At 38.3% G+C, this 27171-nt stretch overlaps 1 protein-coding gene across 1 annotated transcript in view; it reads right to left on the bottom strand.

Moving 5' to 3' along the window:
- The window catches only part of CTBP1 (C-terminal binding protein 1), a 257618-nt gene extending 230868 nt beyond the window's left edge, over positions 1–26750 (bottom strand). The window contains exon 1 of the mRNA XM_061992281.1: positions 26686–26750. The gene's annotated coding sequence lies outside the window, so the exon portion shown is untranslated. The remainder of the gene's footprint in view (positions 1–26685) is intronic.
- Positions 26751–27171: the final 421 nt, after the last annotated feature.

The raw sequence follows: 27171 nt of genomic DNA, 5'->3' as shown, positions 1-27171 counted from the left end.
CATACCTTTCATCTACCAACAGTATTCTGGACAAAGAAAGTCTAGTCTAGGGTATCTTCCACCCACCTGGTTACAGTTGAAGCATGGCACAGGCAAGAATTCAAAGCTGAAACTGGTGAAAGTGTAAGAGATTATTCTCTAAGAAAAAGGATATCCAGGTGAGACAGAGACCTTAGGTTTGGTTATATGCTCTTGAAATCATTTCAACATTTTGCAGAAAGCACTCCAGATAATTTAAAAAAAAAAAAAAAAGTAAATTTGTCAGTTCAACTTCCAAGCAGGTTACTCCAGATGATTATACTGTTAAAGGTAAAGAGGTACTATTCATCTTCCAGCTTCACAGCACCAGACAATCACTGTAGAGCCTGCCTTCCCAGTGCCTTATTCCCAGGCTACAGAAATATTTCTCAACAGAAGTATCCCACTAAACCAGTAAACAAATACATGTTGCCACCTGCTAGAAATGGGAAACAACTGATCACAGCACACTGTAGAAGAGTAGAGCAAATCTCTATTTGTGCCATGTGTAGTAGTTGTAAACTACTTGTCTAACTTGGCAAAGGAAATATTAGAGAAACTTTACAAGCCTTCGCACTTGTTTACGATGAGACGTTAATTTATATCATTCCTGATTAAATCCATACAAATACTTTTGATCTATAAATAAGACTCCCCATTGAAGAGCATGAAGCTAATTCAAAACAAGACATTCTTTTTCTGGAATGTGAGCAGCTGCTCAGAAAATAATTGGGACTGAGAACTGTCATCTCAATGTATTCCCCCGTAAACATGGGTTCTGTTATTCTAATCTACTATGCTATGCTAACTCCATTATTCTTTATTGTACCTCTATTTACAGTATGATATCGTAACTAACTCCTTGATATCACTAGAGAAGAGTTTAAGGCAGAGAACCTTGTTTCTCTCAGCAGGGGAGTCACACTGACATCCCATCCTCCCCCATACGATCTGTCATCAAGCAAGATTCAGAGCACAAAGCAATGCAGGTTCTTTCCAGAATAATCATCATACAATTATAAAAAGCTTGAAAAAGCAACTCTTAAGCATGCCCAATAGTGACCCTTCAAGTACTTCTTACTACTTTCTCTGAGCAAATCTTTGGAAGTAGTTTATAGCTAGCTTATAATCTCTCTGTAGTTTTCACCCCGTTCATGATACACAGACATCTGCCATGCCTGAATTGTTGGATTAGTCTCTCTGTTATGCTATCCAAAAAAAGAGTTTCTGATTCTGTACAAGTCTTAAACATGAATTACAATTTCTCCAGTGAATAACGTAAAAATTAAATTTAACCTCTCAGCATGATCAACATATTCCCAATATCTGTGCTCTGAAAACACAGATTGATCTTCAGAAGATTTTTGAAACATCCACAATTGTTTCCTCTAGCTGTAATCCTCTCTATTACTATGTCTCTTGGTAGTCTCCAGTTACAGTAGTTACACACTGCAGAAAGCCAAGAGCTCAAATGAATTTTTCTTTATATTTAATGTTTGCAGGAAGAATTGTGTTTCATCATTTCTAAGTAGGAAGTTACAATTTTAAAAATATTTCTTGATAGACTCACAGTTGGTCAAAAATACTCTAGGTGGTTTGGGGGGAAAAAAATGATTTAGGGTTATTTTTCAAAGAAACAGATAGATTGGTAAATTCCTGAAGACTTATTGTCCAGAAAACATATAAATATTAGTTGGTAAAACATCGGGTAAGCAGCTATTGCTTCGAGAATCTCTGCCTTTCAAATTATGGGAAATCCAAGGTATAACACTTGCACACCAGGCTGGTGGCAAGATGAACACATCCCAGGCAGATGTTACAGCTGTGAGCTTTGCTGAGTGTAAGTCATCCCAAAACAGAAAACAGGCTAAAGCGCTGGGTTTAAGAGACTGAGAATCAAAAATTACATTGAGAGAAGAGAAGGTGTTCTTAGTGTATTTTTTCAACTTTTTTATTGCCCAGAAAACTTACTTGACACAATTAAATAAACATGATTAAGGGTGCAAAATCAGGCATGCCAAAATTAGGAAACACTAGAAATAGAAAATAACATGCTCTGCCTTTTTCTAAATGCAAAGAAACATTGAGAGAGAGGATCCTGCCTTATTCAGCAAGAACTTGTTTATTGTACACTATTCCTAATGTGTTTCTCTTTGGCATTCTCCACTGTAATGCCTGAATATTCATGGTGAAGAAAAGGTATTTTCCAGTCTGCAAAATATGAAAACTAAGGCACAAGAAGATCAAGATCTAAGGTATTAAATGAAATAGCCAATATGAGATTACTGCACCTGATTTCTTAAAGGACATGATACTGAGCAGTGATTCAGTCAAATGTTCAAGCCATGAGTTAAAGTGCCACTTTAGCAGGTATGGTCAAGTCAGCTAAAAAGTTAACTTACTGGCTTACTGCTTCTAAAAGAAGCTAGTGTTCATTCCTCTCACTTCCACTCTTCCAGACAAGAGATTTCACTGTTCACTTGTACAGCTTGGTATTTGACCATTCAGCAATTCGATATATCCCAAAGAACAAAAATAAAACTAAGATCATCACAAAAAAAATAATGCTGAGTTAGTGAGCTAAACTAGTTTGTCAAGCACTCTGGCAAGCAGAAGATTTGATGCAAAGGAAGAAAATTGATACAGCTACAGGATAGGGAATGGGATTTCCCTCATGGAAGCAATCATCTGTTGGATCAGGTCACACATCGCACCCAGCTCAGTAACTGGCTTCTTTGCAATTTGGACTGCAATGGCTCAAGAATAGACTGCTAAAGCTGGCAACTACCCCAGGAAAAAAACAGCAGTCACAAAGCTTTCTAGCACTGCATAAGGAAAAGGAAGAAAAATCCAACTCGTTTCCTCAGGAAACAGATTTTCTGATTTTAACTCTAACATCCACCACTGCTGTATTCCTAAGGAATAGGACTATCCACAAGAAGAACTTTGGAAAACTATACACATTCCAGTATTTGCAACACAAGGTAAAAGCGCTCGTAAGCAATGACTTCTTTTACTACAATTCTACACTGATCCTTCTACATACCAGACTGCTGGACTTCCACAAATAGGTTACACAGAAATCAAGCACAAATAAGAAATGGCACCTCCCAGACACTAAGGCAGAAATCCTGTTATAAGCAGAATACACAGATAAATAATAAAAGATGTCATCATAGTGAACAGAGGATCCAATTTATTTTATCAGGATTCTAATATTTACCAAGTTCTGAGGGCTTTACTTTGGAAACTTTCTAACTGACTTCAATATGTACTACACATTTGCTGAGCCCTCAGGCCCCCTCTTTTTAAAATGAAGGAATAAAAATCCTGTCACATGGAATATTACTGATAGTGAGATGTTTCATATTTGCCATAGTAGCTATGTCACATAGACAGTGACAACTTCAGGCTGAGACTACAAAACAAACAGATATAAATTGTCTCTGAGCAACAAGACTGGGCCTTCAGGCTTGACTCCATAAATACTCCCAGCTATGCTGATGCAACTGTTCACAGGAATGTGTGGTGGAACACAACACTGAAATGTTGAGATTTTTCAATTAAAAAAAAAAAAAGCACAACAAAACAAAAACACCCAACCACCTTTTAAGCACAGTTTGTTCCGTTAATAAAGTTTATACGGCCAAACATAATTCAACTTCAGTGGAGGATAGAGAGGAAGGTACATCAAATTGTATTTTCACTTACGAAACATAAGAAGAGTGCCGTATTGGTTCTGCCACTGTAGATTTTTTCCCCCCAGGATTTGATTCCATTTATGACCTTCTCATTGAGAACAGGAAGGGTTCAATAAGTGAAAGATTCAATAGTCCATAGAGTATTTTCCACTCCTTTGTTCTTATGTTGACAGCAGTGTTCTTTTAACGGACTACAGGTTCATCGCCAGACTCTTCACTGACTTTGAGGTTTTGTGCAGTGGTTTTTTCATGTTTTGATCAAAATACTTTTGTTGAGGACAAATCACAATAAACTAATAACCAAATGCATTTTCTAAAGCCATCAACTCAAATTTCTGAGAAGCATTCAAAAGTCTGAACAACTCATCTCCTTTTTCAATCATTCCTCAGCTGCAGATATGCCTTATTTTCCTCATCCTCCAATCTGAGACAGAGAAATACTTTCCTCATGGAATTCTTGAAAATATTCTTGAGATATTTCTAATTCCACATGCATTTTCATTTTAATGCATATTTCTTAACTGCCTTACAATTTTTTCCTTATTTTTTTATATGCAGCACCCCACACTAGTATAAAATTAACACTTGGCTAATATGTTTATGATGGATTTGTTAGTCACAAACTGTTTGTTCCAACAGTATTATAGATGAAACTGATGATCAAATTGCAAAATTTCTTTTTGAATCTAATTAGGACTTCTTAATTTACTTGTTTTTTAACAGCAAAATCCGTGACAGAGCTATATTACAAACAAAAGATGTTGGAAATACTGGAAAGAACTCTAGTCTGCTGTTTCCATCCCTTTGTTTTACCTTTGGTATGTTAAATCTAATCAGCTCCTATGTCAATGTCTGGCAATCAATAAACAGTATTCAAAAGTCAGTATAATTTCTTAGCATTTTTTGTCACTTGACTGGCTGTAATTAAAATAATGAGCAATCAAATAGTAATCTAAGTTTTGTAAACACTGAAATGCACAGCTTGTTAGCCAGCTTTTTACAGATCTAAACATCCAAATGCTTTTCATACACTTGAGGTACTTCCAGAAAGCAACAAGTGTATCGCCAAGTTGCACAAGTTTATCTATTTTACTTTTCCCTCTCAGTTGTGCTGAATTGACTCTAACCATCTCTCTTACAAGTCACCAATGAAAGATCAATTCTCATTATCCACAGTTCTGACAAGCCAGAAGACTAAAAAAGCCTGAAAACACTTGATGGAAATTTTAGGCTTGTTTTTTAGATTCCTTTTCAGTAAAAAATGTAAAATCCTCATATCAAAGTGTTATCACTCACCTTCTCATAGCAGGAGAAAAGTTCAAAATGAGAACATTCCTTCATATTCCTCTATTCCTCTTATCTTTAAAAATAACTAATTCTTAAGGTTTGTTAGTGTGAAATACTTGGATACTACAAATGTCTTAACTACAAAAGGTTCTGACATAATTATTTAAAGTACTATTCATTTATTCAAAAAATTAAAAGATACTTATTAAAATATATGTTCAAACTTGAATTTAAAGCACCTGGGAATTAGACAAATTTTAATCACAGAAAGGAGAACTTAATAAACATTTCTGAGACTCAGCATACTTGGTCCTGCAATTTCCCTGTAGCCATGTACACACTGAGAATGAAAAACAAGGACTGCAAATTTATGAGTAATTCTAGTAATACAATAAGATACTCATTATTTTAAATTACAACATGCAAGAACATTTACAAAACAGGCTGCAAATTCTCTTTTCCAGCTTCTCTAGAATAGGAGTGAAACAACCTAAGTTATAATTTATGATTTAGTTAGCACATATAGGTGTGTGTGTGTGTGTATATATATATATATATATATTCAGGGTTCATTTAATATACTGAAGAGGTTCAGCAGCAACAGAAAAAGAAATATAAAAGACAAAGTGAACAACAAAGTAATACCACCTACAAAGTACTGTAGTTAAAAGTTATTTTATATCAATTTTTTCTAAAGGTTAGATTTTCAGAAATCATTCTCACAGCCTAACGTGATTTATTAAGGGTCAAACTACTTGAAGAGTAACACAAGAATCCCTGCATATCATTTCTTTGCATCTTATTCACCTACTTTGTTTTCTAGTTAATGTTAGCGAACATCACAGATTTGCCACTACAACACAGAGTCATTGTCTGAAACAAGCCAGAAAGGAATGTAAAATATAGTGTGGTGGACTTAATGAGAACTCAATTTTCAAGCACAAGTACCAGTTAGATCGATTTAGAGAATAGTCTGGTGTAACAAGTAAGATCAACAGGACATACTAGCTCTCAACAGAATACAAGATCAAAAGCCCAGATTCAGTTGTGAACTTGAACAGACTGCTAAGAAAACCAACATGATCATAAGGAAAGATACCAGATATTCTACTGATTTATCTTCACATTTTCTTGAATAAGAGGTTCTACCTGGTTGAATATCTAGGAACATGTTTTCTTCTATGGACATTTTGAAGGAAAAGAGAGGGGGGAAAAGATATTTTAAAAGCTTTAGCAGCTTCTGTGGGCATAAATCAGTTTTAATTTAGGAACAACCAATCAAATCCCAGTCCCTGCCATGCTAACATAGCACATTCCACATAGCCTTGCTTTTGATTTCAGAACCACATGAAGTACTGCCATCTTTCCATGGGCTATTTTGGCAACAGAAAGCAGACAGTTTTTCAAATCATCCAAAATAAAGTTTTCAAGAATCTGACTCTGAGAAAGAGGCAGACAAAAAGAATCAGGTTTGAGAGTACAAAGAATTTTTCATTCCTATGGTAAAAGCTAAGACTTTAGCTGCCAATCAGCCACTGAAAACAGTCTGGGAAACAGTCTTACCAAACCTTTGGATTAATGAACAGCTCAAAATGCATAGGCTAAACAACATTTAAGTATTTCCACATCAAAAGTTTTACTTTTTTTTAGAATAGCAAGTAAATGCTTTTCCATCCAGACACTTTAGAAGCAAATCTGCTGGGCTAAAAATGAAAGAGATTCTTACAGTATAATCTTGGAAGCAGATAAAGCCTTAAACAAAAAACCTAACAAGCAAAAAACAAACAAACGAAAGAAATCAGCCATTAGTGGGTCTTGCCATTTGACCATTTTCATCAGACTATTTCTGCAGATGGGCCTCTCAAGATCCAGCTTAATTAGATCTCCTGAAACACCCACTCAGGCCTCCAACATAACCTTGGGTCATCTGTCCAGACACATCATGAGATAACAGAATAAAACAAAACAAGTCACTAACCTTTAAATCATAGGCAGAGTTGTCCTTACAAGAAAAACAGCAGATAAATCTAATCATGAAACTTTTTGGGCACAGGTTTCAGGTAGAACAGTAAATACAGTCAGTCATTCTTCTCAAGAGTCTCATTTGGTTTACTACATGTGACTAAGACTATGCTGGGAGGACACTAAGAATTTCTCATTAAATCACTTCTTTTGGAGGAGGAGGGGTGGGTAAGGAGAATCTCATGAAAAAAAAAAGACCCTCAAATGCTCCCAGAAATGCAGACCATGAAAGGGTGCTAACAATGACAGTGGTACCTGGTCCATGCACCTGAATTCCCACCACCTCTCCTGCAGATTCACACGTCTAAATCGGTGTGACCAAACAAGAAGGTATGCAAATGGTAAGCGTTTATTGCATAAGTAGTAATTGCATAATTACACAACAGTAGGTCAACAGCTTTGGAAATCAAGAAGAAAATTCTTTAAAATCTCCACTTTCAGAGAAAACATCTTCATTCATGTGGAAGCATGAACATAATGAACTCGCAAATGCTTTAGTGATACAGTCATGAATAAACTCATGAGGGCTGAATAAGCATTTACACAACTGCACTTAGGGAGATCATAAAATAGCAGGCCACACCAGATTAAAAAAAACCAACAAACAGAGGATGAAAACACTCCAGACCTGCATTTCATATCTTTAAAGCCAAACTGCAGAAGAGAAAAAGCTGGCACTTCTGAAGAGAGGTTTTTTTCAAAAGCAACAAAAAACAAAACACAAATCACATGAACTCATTGACTGGTGCTCCTAAATAGCTGCATACTAATGTGCTTGCATACATTAAAAAGTATTAAAGGACACTTTGAACAGACAACTTGAATCTTGGCAAACTAACTGATAGCATATAGTACTTACAACTTCATATTGGAAAGGGGCTAAACATATGAGTTACTGCTGGCAGTGAACTGACCAAGGATACATAAGCCCAATAACTAACAAAGTTGAATTGATGTTATATTCATCAAAAACCACAATTAAAAACAATGTGAGAGGTACTGGAAGGTTTAATGGCTGTCCTATTCTATTCTTAGGTTCACAGAGAAAGAAGTTGGAAGAGAGAGCTCAAAAGGTCATCTGGCCTGCTCCTTTCCCAAGCCCAGATCATCTACACTTCTCTCATTCCTGACAGAAGTTGGCTAAACTGGAGTTTAAGGTCTCAGATAACAGAGACTCTGTAAGATTTCCAGGCAGCTGATGCCAGTGTTTCTGTATCATTATGCTTATAAAATAATCCAAACACACAACTTGTTGGTTTGACTGTAGTAAAGTTCAATCTTCCTGACTCTCTTGCTGTGATCTAAGTTCCTTAGTTCTTGTATTCTCCACCATGACTCCACAAAAACTTCTTGCACATCTGAAAGATGTTAAATCTACTCTTACTAACCTTCTCTTCAGATTAAACTCTAATTAATCCTTTTATTCCCCCTTCCAAGGCAAGTTTTCCAAGACTTAGGTCCACATGACAATATAATGCAATTTAATTTAAAATTTAATAAAACTTAATACAATTTTAAATCTTGCTATTTGCAATGAAGTCCAGAGCAAAATTGAGTACCATGAAACAAAAAACACAATCTGGAAAGAATCCTAGAACCACCCTTGCCAAACAAACATTTTAAGAAGTTGAAAGCAAGAGATTAAATGGTTTCTTTGCTCTCAATATTTTAAACAATCTCAGTATCATCACAGGTGAATGAATTCATAGCAATTTTAGCAGTAACTTTCACTGATAAAATCATGAGCCATGTGACAAACCAGATGTTTTTTCTCATATCACACTGGCAAATACCCTCTTACTTTCATTGCTCACCTTCCTTTATCCTAAATACTTATATTGATGGAAAACAAACAACTATGAACAGACTGTCAGAAGAGACCAATGATCTATAATTGCTTCAGTTGCACAGTTCCTGTCTGGTGTGGAGCTCTCCTGTTCCTCTCACTAGCCATATTAGTCTGTGTCACTTCACAGAAAGGTATTTCTTAATTATAGATTAATTTCCTTAATTTTGTCTCAATATTACAAAAACATCTGACCAAAATAAGAGTTGAAAGCAGCTGTTATATTTAAAGATAATTCTTCCAGTAATCCATTGTAACAAAATAGAATGGGCTACAATCTTTCTTTAAAGCAGAAGTTAAGGGTTTTTTTTATAGATAGCTTCCAAACCTTATGTCAAAATTGAAAATCTGGTCTCTAAATAATAGGTCTAATTATTTTTTCTAGCTGAGAAAAGGACTTCATGTTGGCCTGACTTTTATTAAAAACAACTTGCTTTAACACCTCCATTGATTTCTCACCAATATTCAGCTCTACTCTATCTTTGGACATGAATAAGTACATCAGAAGGCAAAGTGAACAAGTTAGATCTGATTGTTTTTTGTTTGGTTGGTTTTTTTTAAATAGTAAAATTAAACTGAGAAGGAAAACAAAGGAATCCTAAAAGCGTTATCTTAATTTCATCCTAATGAAATTGGATATAATTGGCCATACCATGACTTAAAACACGAAGTTTGTAGATTGGCAAAATTATCCTGTACTGATTCCAATGGAAGTACAATGAAGGAACGATATTCAGCTTTGAGAGGAATGAGTTGTTACATGTTTTAACACCAAACAGATGTTGACATTTTATACTACTTAGCAGTATTGTACCGTACTGTAAAGCTAAGATATAAGATAGAGGTGGTAGTTACTGCCTTACCTTTCAGGTCTACATCATCTTTCCAGTTTATCAACTAAAATCCAAACCGATTAAACCCATGCAAAATAACATAAAGAGCTAGAAATGCTGTATAGATGTGACTGTCAAGTTAACGTATGACTTGACCAGCATCAGATACAATAGTTTCTCATGACAAATTGAATGCAGAACAAAAAACTTCACCTTTAAACCACACCTTTTCTTACAACTACCTTGAAATATGGAGATCTACACCTCATCAAAGCAGCCACCACTCCAGCCAGAAGCTCTGAGTCCTTTCAGAGTATCAGAGTCTTAACACAAACCATAGGTACATCTGAGGGATCCTCTGATATTCTTTTCAGTGATCAATGAAGAATCTAAAGGATCTCCAGAAAAAGAACCATTTTTCTCATGGAAGTATCTATCTGTCTAAAGCACATGCCCAAAAATTTCATCTGGAATTAGAACTAAACGTAATGATTGTTTCATAGAATCATAGAATGGTAGGGGTTGGAAGGGACCTTTAGAGATCATCTAGTCCAACCCCCCTGCCGAAGCAGGATCACCTAGATCAGGTTGCATAGGAACATGTCCAGGCGGGTCTTGGAGACCTCCAAGGAAGGAGACTCCACACCCCCTCTGGGCAGCCTGTGCCAGGGCTCCCTCACCCTCACAGTGAAATAGTTTTTTCTTATATTTAAGTAGAACTTCTTGTGTTCTAGCTTCATCCCATTACCCCTTCTCCTGTTGCTAGCTACCATCGAAAAAAGGGAAACCTCCTGACATCTTGGTGGCCCTGTGCTGGACTCTCTCCAGCAGTTCTCTGTCCCTCTTGAGCTGAGGAGCCCAGAACTGGACACAGGACTCCAGATGAGGCCTCATCATGGCAGAGTAGAGGGGGAGAAGAACCTCCCTTAAATGTTTCAATGTTGTAGAATCTAGTATGAAATCCATATGGATGCAACATCCCACAATGAAAATAGCCTATACTTGAAACATGGAGAACTGAAAAGTGACAGCATCCCTTTATTGGTCATTCTACTTATATATATGAAGTATATTATAAGGACCTTCTCATCACTCACCCCACTCCTGATTATTTAAAAAAAAAGTTTGAATCAACATGTAATTTTTTCTTTAACATCAAATTGAGAGACGTCTGTCATAACATCACATATTAAGCACAACTGTGTCTAAAATGCTTTATCACATTATTGATCTTGTAACACGTACATCTCTAAGCAATGTATATCATCAAGTCTTTCTTTATAAGTCTATGATCAGAAAGCAAAAGTAAGCAAAATGCAAATGGTAAGTAGTTTATTTCAAGACTTCAGATTCCCACTCAAATGGAACAGTGAAAGGGAATCATGCCTAATTTGATAAACAGCAGACAAAAATAAGTCGGCACTTTCATACTCGCTTCTGCTCCATCATATCCTTCCCAAATAAGGGATTTCTAAATGTCAGAGAACTATGATTAACTACAGAAAAGTAATGCAAAGAATAGGGAGGACTTCTCACTAGGGAAGAGTCTGGTTATGTTGCACCAACTCTTGCTATTTGAATGCACAATTCTATTTCCAGGCTTGGATAGTAGATGTTTTGCTCTACGTAAGTAGATATTAGATCTCAACATGCAATCCATCCACACATCACATGGAAAGGAGAGGATAAAGACTGTAAAGTTTCTAACTCTTCTGCTAAAAGCAGTTGGTTAAGGGATGCCAGATCTCTAAAGAAGCGGAAGGATCATACAGATTATTAGGTAACTGCCCATTTTCCATAGAACACATTTTGCTCTGAAGAAGCAGAAAGATCCATTGAAACATTCCTATCAGCCCTCTACAGGACACACAGACATTGCTGAGGTTCAATCTTCTTTGTTACTAGTATGACAAAAAGAAAGGCAGATATTTTTGAGAAATTACCTGGATTCTCTCTTAGTCTATTATAGAGTCCATGAAAGACAGCCTCACACTACCAATCAGCTGAGCACATCCACTGCACATTCACTGTACTTCTGAGCAAATGTCACTGTAGCTTATCTGCACCCCATGTCAGGCTTGCAGACAACTTTGTCACAGTTACTTAACTACTTGTGTGAATCCACCTTCTGTTTCCTGTTTCATACTCCGTCACTCTTCAGGAACACATTTTTTTTTCCAGACTGATGTAATGTCCAATAGCACAGAAAACTGGTCTACAACTAGGTTGAATAAGAGACTGAAACCAAACTGAACACATACACTGGATAGATTCACCTCACACAGGATTTAACACAAATTTCTGAACACAGAAGACCCTTTTTGGATCATACCAGAATCTCTGAAAACTCAAATAATGGAAGCTTTTGGCCTGTTAACTCAAATTCCAGAATCCTCTTAGATCTGGGTTTCAGATTTGGAAATATGACAAATTCTTTTCCCACACAAGAATTGCAGTAGAAATTCCCCCCAAAACTTGCTTTGCATAACCTTCCTAATTGCTCAAGAGTCAATGCTGAAGAGGGAAACCTTCTTCACAAAGTCTGCTCTAGGACATGCAACTGTCCATTACCAATGCATGAAATGTAAAAATATTTTTGGTTGAATGAAATGTTTATTTTGGTAGCAAGACTAAACAGGGACAGAAGGTTTATTTTGCTGACAAGTTGTACCCATAAGTTGTACATCATATTTGACAGGAAAATATTGCTGGAAACTATCTTCTCCAATGTATCACTTGTCTGTTAAAAACCACACATTACTCATTGAGTATATAAACCAGTTACAATATTCATAATGGTTCTGTCAAAGAACTATATTCTTCCTTGGAGAATCGGCACACACATAATAAAAGACAATTTCTTTGTTACTGTATAGTGACAGTTAATGTGACAATACTTTATCTCATTTAAAATTTAAACTGAATTTAGTTTTAATTTAATCTTGACTGAAATATCTTATCCAGAGGTTTGTATCCAGATTCCAAACAACTAACAACAATGGAATACTGAGTTATAATTTAGCGCCTTATCCCACTCTTTCTTATGAAAAAAGAGCCATTTTTATCATCAGCCTTGACATCAACACAAATATCAATTTGAAAAAAATATTTATCAGGCTGAAAACTCTGTAAAACTTCCACAGTAGTGGAACTATGTAATGCAGCCTCTGGTATAAATTGATTATTTTGACAAGTAGCTGGGCATAACACATCCTAAATTAAAATTTTACTGCAATCTCAAGGTGATGAAATATGTAAGATTTTTGCTATCAAAGTGCACCAAGTTTAAGTCTACAAATACCTCTTAAAAACCACATTAAAATTATCTGATCTTTATAATCCCTATTCTTTACATCATGCCTTACATTTTAAGACTCTAAAGCACGTGCAAAGACTGTTAATAGCAAAAAGGCTAATTAAAGAGAAAAATCACATCACCAGATAGCCGACAATAAGGAACCTAACTTCTCAAGATGACCGGACAAATTAATATCTGTACTGCATATTTTAGCTACCTTGCAGTTAATAGGCTGCCTTGGATGTTTTCATTGCATATTCAATGGTTACTATTTGCAATGACAGTGACTGTCATTTTTAATTAGCATTAGGTAACAGTCTACTAACATAAAATACTTTCTATACTTACAATAAATAACCGTTGGCTCAGAAAAAGCCGTCATAGCAATTTTAGGTATACATTGGCTTTATGGATTTCAATACATACTCACAATAACTTCTTCCAGAGCTACATAAACTCATTACTGCCAACTAAGACCAATTTTATACTAATTACAAATTTAGGAAAGAACACTGACGCTACAGCAGGCATATTCTTACAAAATAATGCTTGCATCTCTAAAAAGCCCCCTGTGAATCCATTAGCAATGATGGTAAACAGTAACATGTTTTAGCAATTAAAGTTTAAAACCAAAGGATGAAATTAAGACAACACCTTTCAGGATACAAAGTTATCACAGTCTGAACATTGCAATTAAGTCTCTACTCAAAATCCCTCATTGCCTATAACAGTAAATGAAGGGGAGGTATTCTAAGGCTGCGTTGAAAAATTAACATTGGATATTAAACAGGTTATTGTCCCATGTCCAGAAATATTGATTTCTAGTTATGACATTTTCAGAATTCATAGTAAATAATATTATGGAAATGGCTGTCATTCAGAGAAGTGAGCTCCTGAAAATGTCACCAGTTCAACTGTTCACACTACTTCTAAAGCATACAGCAGAAATCCATAGCATGGTGGGCTGCACACTTCTGCCTTACCTTTCAAGTGTCAGAATGCCATTGCCTCTTCCCAAAAAAAACTAGAAAAGGTTCTGGACTTTACCCTCAGCAATATAATTTGAGCACCTCCATCTGACCATAGTCTGATTCAGCAAGATTATCAAGATTGAAAAATGCTCACAAAATCAAAGCATTAGGACAGAAAACAGCTGACAAAGTTATTTCTTGAGACAGAAGCAAATATAAACACATCGAGGAAATTTCAAGACTGAACTCACCATTTTCCTTAAAAGACGTCACCCATGTGCTAGGAGAAGGGTCCGTTTAGCATTTTATCCTATATACCTCTGCACTCAGAAAACACCCGCATACATCTTCAGGCTTACTAACAGACTATCCATTTCTCCCAAGACAAATCTCAACAATCATAATCTGTGAAACACCTCAAGACCAGATTGCTGTGCCTTTCCCTAGCTAATTCAGATATTGATCCATCTAAAAGCAGTCCCAAAGGAACAGAAAAACTTATTGGACTTGCTGAGAAATTTGTAACTAGCAGGCAAAGTTATCAACAATTGGCTCTAAACCAGGAGAAAAAAAAAATGTATATACATTTAGAACACATTATTGCAAGACAAAACTCTATCAATCAACCACAAACACTGAAAACATCCCCCAAGAAACAGACTTAAAGAATTAATCAGATTCAGAACAAATTAGCTTACCATGAAGTACAAACATCCAAAGACAGAATGACATTAAAGAGTGCTTAAAATACCTGTCATACTTATCTATGTACTAATTTTGCTGCACAATGCTAATTAGAAACTTGAAATTATCTACTCTTACAACTTGTACACTCTATTCCTACATTCTCATCCTCTATAGGTTTATACTTCTTCCTCCCAGTCACAGCAGGGGCAGGCAATCTGTTCTGTACAAGTTTCCAGCACTTCCACAGCTTAAGTCCTCCCTTAATTGTGTAGGCAGAAATGCTTAAAGTTAAAAGCTATGTGACCTAGATTTAATTAGGTCTTACTCAAAGTAAGTATCAATAACGTCCAGAAACCTTAACACTTAGTCAAGACATGAGTCTGTTTATTTTGATATAGACACATCAGGATCATAGAAGTTAAATTTTCAATTGCACCTACAGAGATGAATAAATCACCTTGTTTTTGACATCTTCACCAGTATAAAACTGCAGGTAAAGTAAATCTGAGATTAAAGGATTTTATCTGCTTAACTTTTACAGTGCAATGACTCTACCACAATCTTCAGGTTCTTCAAGCTGACTTCCCATGAGGTAAAAATCTGCAAAACCAATTTCCTGTCCCATAGCTATTGAGTAGAATGGGAAATGGCATTTTTTTTTCTCCAGGGAATCTCTTCCAGATACTTTGGCCCTAGAAGTCAACAGGATCTCTAATTTCTGTGCCAGCATTTGAGGAAACACATCAACCCATTCACAACAATGTTAAGTTTAACAGACCTCTCTGTGTCTCACAGTCTGAAGTCCAGTGGTCACCTTCTCTGAAATGACGTTGAAGGATATAATGGGCATGGTTTTTTATATCTATTCATATCAGAGGGCCTGAGGAATGATATACTAACTGCATTAGATCAAATTCACATTACACTAAGAATGACTATGACACTGATACCACTCCCTCACTGCAGAAATGGAGGGTGAGAGTGGATGTCCAAAAAAAAAAATACTATGCTTAAAAATACTTCGAATAATATATTGTTTAAATACCAACTTCTGGCTCTACTTGTCTGTCATAGTGCAGAATAAACAAAGTACAAAAAAAGAAGAGAGTATACATATACATTTAAGAGAGGACAGAAGAAAATGTCACGTCATACTCCTTCTGGAGTTGTATCAGGAAGGAAAGCAGGGAAATGATGAAAGATCTACAAAAAAAAAAAAAGGTATGCAAAGGCTTTCAAAAGTACGATGGTCTTACAAAACACAGGGAAAACATTCCAATTAGCAAAGGCATTACCAGTTCACATCATTCTTACTGGTCACCCTTCCTCTACGAAATGCAAGCACAGGTTATCTGAGAAAGGTAGAGAAATACTTTAACAACATAGCCTAAGTTATAATGATTTCTACAGAAATCCCACCTAATATTTAATGTTCAAAAGGGAAACTGTCATGTCATTGATGCTCTACGATTTAACAAGCTAACAAATAACATAATTTACTAGACAGAGTATACACTCAGTTTCCCAAAGCTAAAAGAATCCTTCTCCACACACAAACACCTCTTACTGAGAAATATAAACAGAAGCTGTTTGGATACAATAACTTTTATCTATCCTATTATTCATGGGCTAAGACATATTCCAGGCACCGTGCAGACAAAAAAATACCATTGTATAAACAAATCTTACAAACTAAGCCATACTGGCTTGTTCTCCAGATAAAGAAAAATATTCCTGTCAAATGGAAAACTATTGGAGAAATTTGTTTTTAAGACTCTAAAGTGCTTTTGAGAATAAAATCTTGTTCTTTAAACATGAAAACATATTTTTTAAAGTGTTTGGGGCTGTTTCTATAGCCAAGAACAGAAAACAGCAAATGGCCATTTTCTGTAACAAAATCCTGACCCTGCTATCTACAAAGATAAAGGAACATGTTGATGTACTGATGCAGTGTAACACATGAAGGAAATAGTGGAAATTTAAGATGAAATTTGTATATCAAACTATGATTTTGTAAATTTTCCTATCAAATGTAAGATTTAACTGCTCCTCTGTGACAATTGCTTAAACTTATCAGTCCTCGGCAAGTCACAAAAGATAAATCATATCGTGAACTGCAATGAATAACCTGTACAGGCTGGCAGTCCACTCTTAACACTTTCTAAACTTTATTCCACACTTTGCAGCATTAAGCTATCCCATATATCCTACATTGCACCTGAAATCAAGTTCCATACCTTCATATGATGTACAAATGGAGCAAGAATCATCTCACAAAGATCTTAGAACACTTCAGACTTCCCATTGCATTTTGTAGAATGCTAGAAAAGTTTTTTCCAACCAAAATTATAAGATCATCAAGTCCAACCACTCACCTCACGTTGCCAAGCCCATCACTAACCCATGTCCCTTAGCACCTCAGCTACACAGCTTTGCAACATCTCCAGGGATGGAGACTCCATCCACCACCTCCTGTGGCAGCGTGTGCCAGTGTCTAACAGCCCTCTCAGGGAATAAACTCTTCCTAACGCCCAATCTAAATCTACTCCGACACAACTTCAGCCCATTTCCTCTTGTCCTCTCATTCATTACTTGGGAGAAGAGACTGACCCTCACCTTGCTACAGCCTCCTTCCAGGTAGTTGTAGAGAGCGATCATGTCTCCTCTCGGCCTCCTCCTATCTCAACTAAACACCCTCAGTTCCCTCAGCCACTCCTCATCAGACTTGTGCTCCAGACCCTTCCAAAGCTTCATTGCCTGTCTCTGGACATGCTCCATCCCCTCAGTGTCTTTCTTATAGTGATGGGAACAAAACTGAACACAGCACTTGAGCTGTGGCCTCATCAATGCCAAGTACAGGGGGACAATCACTGTCCCAGTCCTGCTGGTCACGCTGTTTCTGATATAAGCAGGGATGACATTGACCTTCTTGGCCACCTGGACACACTGCTGGCAATTTCCATGATCATGGACAAAAATATGATAAATATGATGAACTTTAATCCTTAAAATTCTTATTCCCTTCAGTAGATACACTGAGTTAAGTAAAACCATTCAGCTGTCTGAGATGGAGCACAAACATAGCTGCTTGCACAGGGATTCTCATCTTGTTTTTCAGTTTTGCAATGTACTGATTTAATCAAGAAGGCCAGAGGTTCCCTGGTACTAATGTAAACACCTTCACTGGGGAAATGGAGGATTGGTTTTTTTCAACATCCTAAGATGCAGCTGAAACTACACTTCTGGCTGAATCCCAACAGAACAGCTGCACAAGTCAACAAAGGCCCATCTTTTGTTTCAAATTTTAAGAGAGATTGATAAACTGTCAATATTCAATACCAAGGTACTTGCAAGCCAGCTGATATTCAATTACCTAAAAATCTTCTAATTTAACAACAACAGTCTCAAAATACATCATCAGTGGCATGTCTAAGCTTTTTTCTGGAAATATTATATCACCAAAACACTAGTGATTTAGGGTTTTTAACACTTTGTAACTTTTGATGGAGATTTAAAAAAAATTATTATGTGACTATCCACCATCTATTGGTCTCATATGTACTGCTGCAAGACAAAATATCACATGCCTCAGAATTTCATCAGTAGATTCTGAAGTACTTTTAAAAGGAATTACCATTATATCCCTTCGTAGATAGAAAATGGAAACAGAAAGGTGAACTGACCTGCTCTAACTCAATAGCAAAGCAAGGGAAACACTATTTCTTCCGATTGTGCTGTTACTATCCATTAGGTTGTACAGCATCCCATGCCTGAAATATCAGGTGTACTGTTCTTAAATATAGTCCATCCTAATAAAGGGAGATGATAAAACAATTTTGAAATACATTGAACAAAGAAACGAGTTGTCATGCATCAACGGTTAGGTCTGAATTTTGCTCTAGTTTATGGAAGCTTTCTGCTTCAATCTAAAATAGCAACCTTCACATAAACAAAAATTTTCATCTGAAATAATCCATTATTAACACAATAACAATATACCATTCCATACAAATGTCAACTCCAACAATAGGGGAGGGGGGAAAAAGGCAAAATGTTGCCCACCTAACAGCAGTGATAGAATTCCTTTTCCTCCTCTTCCTCCCTATTAGGGCAGAATACAATTACTGAGGCTTTAATACTTTTCAGGAAATGACAACTTAAAAGCAAAACCCAATAAATTTTGAGCTGATAATTTCTCTTGTGAAAACAATTTGTAATGAATGTGAATTACATTGCTGTTGGGTCTATTATTTATCATTTTGCCTGTGAACATTCCTTTCATAGGTTTAACCCACACTGTTGCACAGCAGTAGTGAATGTAGTCTCCAGAACAGTTATCTGATAACACACTCTTAGAACACTTGAGAAAGCAAGGTGTGGGATTATGACCCACAGAAAGATAAAAGTATTTCCTAGCAAATCTGTAAACACCTTAAAACTTTTAACACCAACTGTCTAGACTCATCTGAACTACTAATTCCCCTGAGGACTTCTCCCAAGACAACTGTTTTTCAACTACTATGTTGAGTGTGGGGCAGGGAAGGAAGAAAACTCCAACCTTTAAAATATTTTATTAAACATGTTTCTAATACTTTGCCAAAATCCATAGTATGTTCTAACCTCTACTACTTGAAAGCTAAATAAAGCTGAACATAGCTCATATTCCCAAGATGTCTCTGCACTATTGTAGTGAATGTACTTTTCACTATTATAGAGAAACAGTCCCTCTCTACTGGAAATTAAACCTCATCTGCTCCCTTTCTGTTTCCCGAGTATTCCAAATAGCCAATCACTCATTAGGATCTCTGATAGTCGTCTCTGAACATATGACTTGTGTGCAAGCATGACACTCCTTCATATGTCCCTCAGAGCTGATCAGCATAATCTGAAGTTCTTCTCTGAAAGGCTCAGGGTAACACTGAACCCTCTTCTCAACTCAAGGAAAATCAGAAATATGGTCAAAGTCTCTCTTACTGCAGTTCACACTCTCCCAATATTTACCAGCTAGAAGACTAAGTTGTGATATTATTTTCCACTTTATATGACCACCATCTTTGAAGTTTAAAAAAAAAATCCTAAATACATATCTTGACTATGCTTGAAAAAAGGAATGCTATGCAACCCAAATAAATCAGTATCACTGAACTCTGCAAGAATCTAAAACGAGTTAATTCAGAATATCAGACTATACCTGATTTTATGCTGTCACTTGGTAATGTAAATATCTATGCTGGTTCTGGTTTTGTTGCCCTGGAATAGGAGAAAATTGATTTCATTCCTGTATGCATGAGCTGCTGTTGATATTCCCAATCAGAAAGATTCCTTTCTAGAATTATCATCAACGTATATTACAAGACAGTGTTTACTTCCACTCTGCCTCTCTTCTACAGTCCTCTTCAGTGTTAATTCCCAGAGCAAGGCTACAGGTTTCCTGCTCAAAATTCCTCTTTCAATTCTCTAATCCTTTTCTCCTTAATCTCCATTGTATGAAAAGAAATTCATGTATGTATGGTCTGTGAGAAGCTAAGTAACTTTACCTCTCACCATAGTTACCACATCTGATTTAACCACTGGCTCCGGACATTGAGTCATTGTCCTTTAAGATTTCAGATTTTATTTGTTTATGCCTCAATACATTCATAAGCATAAAATCCTAAAACCAGACTGATTCTAATAGCATTAGTAGACAATTACGTTTCAATTTATGTGACCATCCAGCTCTGCTATTTCTGTACGCTGTGTGTTGTTTTCCTGGATCTCTGAAGCAAAAATGTTTAAATGTGTCACTATGACTGCTATTAAAAAGATTTTCTGTCTAATTCAATCCTTCAAATGATTCCGAAACAATTTGACATTCAGATTTTCATTACTATGCTCAACTATTCTATTAGACTTTTTTTTGTTTCTCATGGTAACCAATTTTATTTGACTTAAGAGAAGCTGTTCAAATATTTAAAGGCACTCCGAGATGGCAGGAGTTTATCTAGGAGCATACATGTTGTGTCACAGATATTCCCTTCCTTGCTCTCACTCGCCTTTCCCGCCCCCCCCCCCCCCCCCCCCCCGCTTTTTTTCCCCCAAAAACGGGAGCAAACAAATGAGCTCTCAAGTAGCCACATTGTACCAGGAACGTGCTCGCTTCATCTGTTCGTGTTAAATTCAAGTTACAATGGGCACATCTCGAAATTATAAGCTCGGTAGTTAAAACAGATGCTTCTTAACGTTCCTTCATAGGCACTGTATCCCTCTGCCAGTATCGTCAGGCGCAACGCAAGAACTAAAGTATAAACATCTGCAACACCTCTCTGTTTTGTTAACATTCTTGCACACATTTTCTTCCTAACTCCAAAAAGGCTCAACGGTGTTAAATAAAAAAAAAAACAAACCAAACACAACAGCCCCGTAACAGTGAAACTGGAAACATCTGCGAGATAGCTACGGAAAACGGAATGAAACATGAATAAACAAAAACATGGCGAAAGTGGCCTGAGGTTGTTACACTGTCAGATCATTTTTCCAAGCCCAACATCAAGGCTTTTGTTACAACCAAAGCGGTCATTTGCATGGAGAACCAACAGGGTTTCTTCTTCTTCAGCGTTTCCCCCGCTCGTAACACACACCCGCTCTCTCCCATACACACCGAGGCAAAGCTCCTCTCTGGCAAACAACCACCGCGGCTAAACCCACACCTCATCGCAACCACGGCATCGACAGAGCCCAAACAACGCTCCGTATACGGTGTAGTTACTACTAAGACATAATTTAGGTAGAAAAATAACAGACAAACCTTTGGAGCGCTGCCCCAGCCGGAGTTCCTCTCCCTCTCCCTCTGCTCTGCCGTTACTGACAAGATCAGGCTGAGATTAACAAGTCCATGCTACTCCGCCAACCTGACTCCTCTGCCTTTTCCACGCACGCCGTGGGCTTTAAATCACAGCAAACTTTCCGAAAGTTAAAAATGGAATTAATTGAAGGACTGAAAAGCACAATGGCAGGGAAGCAGCAAACCCTGCCTGGACAATTATTGCAGCAGCAGGCAGGGCACTGCTCTGTAGTTAAGACTGTGTCAGCACTTTCTTTCTAACCCACCCCAACCCTAGCCTCCCCCCCCCCCCGCCCCCCCCCCCCCCCAATTTTTCAAGGGGCTGTAACTCAGAAAGCAACTAAAAAAAAATTGCTCATGGCTAAAAAATTGCTCCCAGATAAACCCCCTCCCCTTTGCATTTTAAAACATCCACTTAGACCACTCAGAAAGTTACAAGACTCTGCGCTTCACCAGTATGTCCACGTGCCCTTTTTTATGCCAATACCACGCTGCTGTTTTTAAAATAGCATTACACAAGAATTAGATCTACATTGCTATTTTTGCCCCCTTTTTAATATAAAAACTAATTAATAAACACTTTGACAGCTGCAAATGTGTAAACATGGGCTAATTTCTAAATAACTTTTTCTGGCATACATGGACTGAAAGGTACCAGCTTAGTACAAGAGATATTAAATTGTCTGCTCATACCGCTGATGCAGCACAGACAATGGTCTCTGCCGAGGGCTCAACTCTAATCCATTATGGCAACTTTGTAACCTCAGTTGCTGAGGGTATCTACATTTTCCCCCGATAAGGAAAGTGTCCTTACAATCATAATGCTAAAGTAAGGAAACAAAGCATTTGATCTGCAATTACTGCTTTACAAGGATGTTCTAAACTGTGGCACATCAGGGCCATCTCTCCTGCTGTTGTTAATTGCTGGGTTTTGTTTGAGAGGGGTTTTTTTTGTTTGTTGGGTTTTTACAGTCTTAGTAATTTCCTCTCAGACAAATAAATAAAAACACTAAGTCCACTAGCTTATTTACACAAGCGGGATACACTAATACACTTTTCAATTACAAGCCTGAAGTTACATTACCAAAAAAAGAGAACTTTACAGTCATGTTATTCCTTCTGAAATAAAGAAATATGCTCTTCTTGTAAAAATTGTATAACAACAGATGAAGTCTGCTGGGCAAAAAATCCAAATCGTTAAGTTTTGCCCCTTTTGGCAGATATGGAATAACAAAGACAACAGGAAGCTCATTTGATCCTTATAAAATTCAGTATAGCTACACTCGTTCATCAAAAGGTGTCCCTCTGCTCTCTAGGAATTTCAGACTCTGCAGTACTGTTGCTCACAGATCACATAAAATCGAGTGGCATCCATTTAAATGGAGCAATTCCTAAAAATGCTGACTTGCTGTGAATAACTCAGTAAAGCAACAATGTCCCCAGTAGGAACTGTCTCGTTCTCATTCTAAAAAGTCAGGACGCTCACTGAATATCTGTCTCAAGGTATCTGATATCAGTACAGGTCATCTCACATTTCTGGCTTACAAAGACAGCTGCTTGGCATATTTTGAAGAGGAACTGCTTTGACATTAACACCTTCTTCTCTCAACTGCTGTGCAGGGTAGTTGTTAAAAAAATACCAGAATTTCTCACCCCAGTCAGAAGAAAAAATGAGCATGGACTAAAGGCAAGGCCCTAAATATTTCACAAATATCAGCACTCACCAGAAGAACAAACTGAAAGCTTCCATGTCTCCAGGCTAAGATGGACAGTACAATCACCACCTAATCTGCTAGGGGAAGAGGGCTCTTCTGGTCCGGGGAGCAACCTGTGCTCCCACCTGATGCAACACTGGACTTTATATCACTGGCTGATGCCAGTTGCATCTGCTAAAATGAGAAATGGTGACATATTCATTTCTGCCACCTGGATACAAAGATTCCAACACTCACAATGAGGAAAGAGAAGCAAGCAAAGTAAAACCTCAATCCACAGCAGTTTTCTTTCTGCTTTGCTCCACCAAATAACATATAGAGTATTCATAGTTTTGAAAGATGCATAGTTTGCATGCAACACTTAATGGTAGACAGACAGCTTTTCTCTAATCATTAACCTGGAGCAAAGTGGACAATTATTGGAAACACTTAAGATGCCCTCAAATCACTAAGGTTCTGCTAAAAGTTTGAAGCATTCAGTTTGCACTGCTTAATTTCAACAAGACACAACATGAGGACACACATAAGCAGATGATGATTCAACTGGACAATGCCAAGAAATACAAAAGGGAAGGTGATTTTTATTCTTCCATTTACACCACTAGGGGACACAGAAAAATAAACAAGATACTGTACACAAACCTTCTCATTAAAGCCAAATCTCTATTCAAGAATAAAGTGGTAGAATTTATGAACACTGTAAAAGCCAAGTTGTATTGGTAATTAAACTAAATTTAACTAAATTAAGCCTTGGATTTATAACTTTGTATGGTAGGTTAAGCAGAAGACATTTATTAACCTACTATTAAAGAACAAAGTACAACCTCTGTATATGAATAACCATACCCAGGAATAACAATAACTATAAATATTTTGTTAAATTCAGCAGGAAACTACTGATTTTAACAAGTTCACAAGGCCATTAGCTTAGTTCATATCTCCATATTTATCATGTCAACATTTATATTCCAAATCAACAGCTGCAACCTGAAGTTGAAAACATGCCAGAAGTATGCATCGGTTGTATCAATATTTGCCCATGGAGCCTATAACACAAATTAGCTGACACTCAACACTTTAAGCTTCCTCTCTGAAGTTGCAATATTTAAAGGTTAAAGATTAGACATGCTCCCTCTTGTGTTAAACTAAGAATACACGGAATACATGCTGTTTTCTCTGACATGATGGTTGCTTGGCCATCTGTTCCATCAAGCAAACCCTTCAACTTTGGCTACTAACGTCTGACAAACCTTCACCAATTATTCTCCAGTTCAAAGACAGATACAGTCTGAGCACATAACCTCTATCCACATATTATTTGACTTAAATTAAATTAGCTACTGTATTATCAGAGAGGATCCTTAACATATCACGTATAAAAAAAACTGTTGCAAATAAGTATTGTGGACAAATACAGATATTATTTAGAAAATTACATGGAAAGTCATGCCTCTTGGGTCCCTATAAACATTCACAGGCCTAAAGAGTTAAAAGTATGTTAAGTTCAAGCTGTTCAGTAACATCAATGATGTGGATTATCTAACAGCAAGTTTTCTTCTAAATATTAAATGATAGAATATTTAAAACAGACCGGAACAACAGGAAGAATTTACAATGCCACATAATGATGTTTGTAAATACAGCAACAATTGAGGTAAGCTTTCAGCTCTATGCTTTACAAGCTCTGGTGAACCATTCCCTGCACAGAGCCTTAATGGAGGCAAACTCTCCTTACACAAAGCCTCCTGCAGAATCTGGCCCCAAGTTCATGTCTAGACACGATGGTTAATCCCAGGTGTAACTTAAACAAATGTTTCTACTAATATAGTTTTTAAACAAAGGCTTTGCACCTGGTATGGGCTTGGCAAATTATGTTTAAGCATACATTTACTGATTATGGTCAGTACCAGACTGAATACCAGAGCAGCTGAGAGTAAACACAAGTAAATAGTTTGCAGTCCAAAGCTGAAGAGAAACTAACACTCAACTACATGGTTTCACAGTTTTTTATTTACCACTAGCCTTTTGTGGTGCATTGATGCTCTCAAGTGCAACAGGGCCCTATGCACATTCGAAATAGCTATTGAGTATTCCAAGAAACACACTTGTTAAATATGACTAGTTTTTTCAAACCATGAAAGTTTAAATGTGCTTTATCGTCCTGGAAAGGTTTGTGTTTATTTTTCTACAGTCTCCTGTGAACAAGGAACAATCTAACCACAAAGTTTAGACAGCAAAATCCACCACAATTATTAATGGGTACAGGTTTTAGGGTGTCTTTCAAGCTTTTAACCACAACAGTATGCCACCTGAAAGATACCTGTTGATAATGGCAAGTACCTGCATTGAGAGATAGAATCTTTGCCACCGACTTCAACCACCTAATAAAGTTTCTATCACTGCACATTCAATCTCTGATCAGTATGTTTCCACTTCATTAACGTCATGCTGCAGACCTCACAGCTTCAAGGTCTGACAAAGCATCTTCTGTCTCAGTCACTAAGGTGCTCGAATCACAGTGAGGAGCTCCACTTAGGGTACTAACAAGGCATATGTTATGGTTGAATCTCAAAACATTTAACTCTATATATTATCAAGAAGGTAGTTTTTACACCAGAAGCCAGAGGATTAATATTCCAAGAGTGCTTTTATTCCCTCAGACATACAAGTAGAAACAGCCTGCAGGATCATGGCTCTTTAAAGTATGGAAAGGAAACTTGTTCGTTTAAACCAGCGCTCTTCACCTTACGTCCCACTAACTCCTGTGGACCACTCTCAGGGAATGAACAGCGGTCAGCAAGACAAGCAAGCCTTCCGAGTGCCGCGTTACACCAGTCACAGAGCCACAATCCCCTCCAGACACAGCTGGCAGCCCGCAAGAACCACCACAAAAAATAAAGAGGGAAACCCCAGAAGCTGAAAGCCCCAGCTCCGAAGTTGTGTCACACGCCGGCACTGGGAGCACCGGGCGGGGCGGGGGGCGGCGCAGCTCCCTCTCTCCCCAGTGCGGGGGACGCCCCCCGGGCCGTGCGGGAGCCGCAGGGCTGCGCCGCTCGCCCGCGCACGCCCGGCGCGGGGAGGAGGGCGCTGGGCCGGTGGGAGAGGCTGCCCGCCAGCCGGGCACGCTTCTCAACGGCTGCAACGGCAGCCAACCCCCCTTCCCACCCGCCTGCCCCGCGGGGAAGGCAAGACTGGCCCGGCTGTAAACGGAGCTGCTCCAGCTCCGCGCCTCGTCTCATCAGGGAAACTTAGCGCCAGCCCTCCCGGGAGAGGAGACCCGCCGCGGCCTCCCTCTCTCCGCGGCTCGGAGGCGACTCGAGGCCGCCCTCGCACTTAGAGGTGAGAGGAGAGCAGAGCAGCTCTGCAGCGGGATAGGGAAGGGAAGCTGCACTGGGCGCTCCCGACTACCCCGGGGAAAACGGCGGCTGGGTGCGCGGGAGCTGCCCAGCACCGGGGAGAGGGACCTGAGGGAAAGGGGACTCACGCTGTCTCCGCTATTTAAACCTCTTCCCGCCGCCTCCGCCTGACTGACTCTCACTCACTCTCTCCTCCCCACGGAACTTAGTAGGAGCGGCGCCCTCCCTCCCCTCCCCGGCCAATATACACACGGCCGCACGCCAGGCCGCCGCCGCCCCGCCCATCCTCCCCCTGCGCGCTCGCTATTCGCTCAGCCCTCTGCCCGTCAGCAGTGCAGCGCAGCGCGATTGGCTGCGGGCCCTGCCTGTCAAAGCGCGCCCCGCCCTCTCCTCGTGCTCCGCCCTTCTCCCCGCCTCTCCCCTGCGGGGGGGCGTTAAACGGCCGTTTAAGTCACCACCAGAATTTACTTTTAGGTTCCTCCTACTGAGCTCTAAGGCCGATTCTGATTGGGCGACAGGAAGGTCCTCTCTATCCCAACTGGATGGCTGGATGTCCATAACCCCCCAAAGTCCCGCCTATCTCGATGCCGTAATTCCGTTTGATTTGTCCGCGC

Source organism: Colius striatus, chromosome 3, assembly GCF_028858725.1.
Source record: "Colius striatus isolate bColStr4 chromosome 3, bColStr4.1.hap1, whole genome shotgun sequence".
Taxonomy (NCBI): domain Eukaryota; kingdom Metazoa; phylum Chordata; class Aves; order Coliiformes; family Coliidae; genus Colius; species Colius striatus.
The sequence above is the reverse complement of the archived record's forward strand: the minus strand, read 5'-3'. Positions and strand labels throughout refer to the sequence as shown.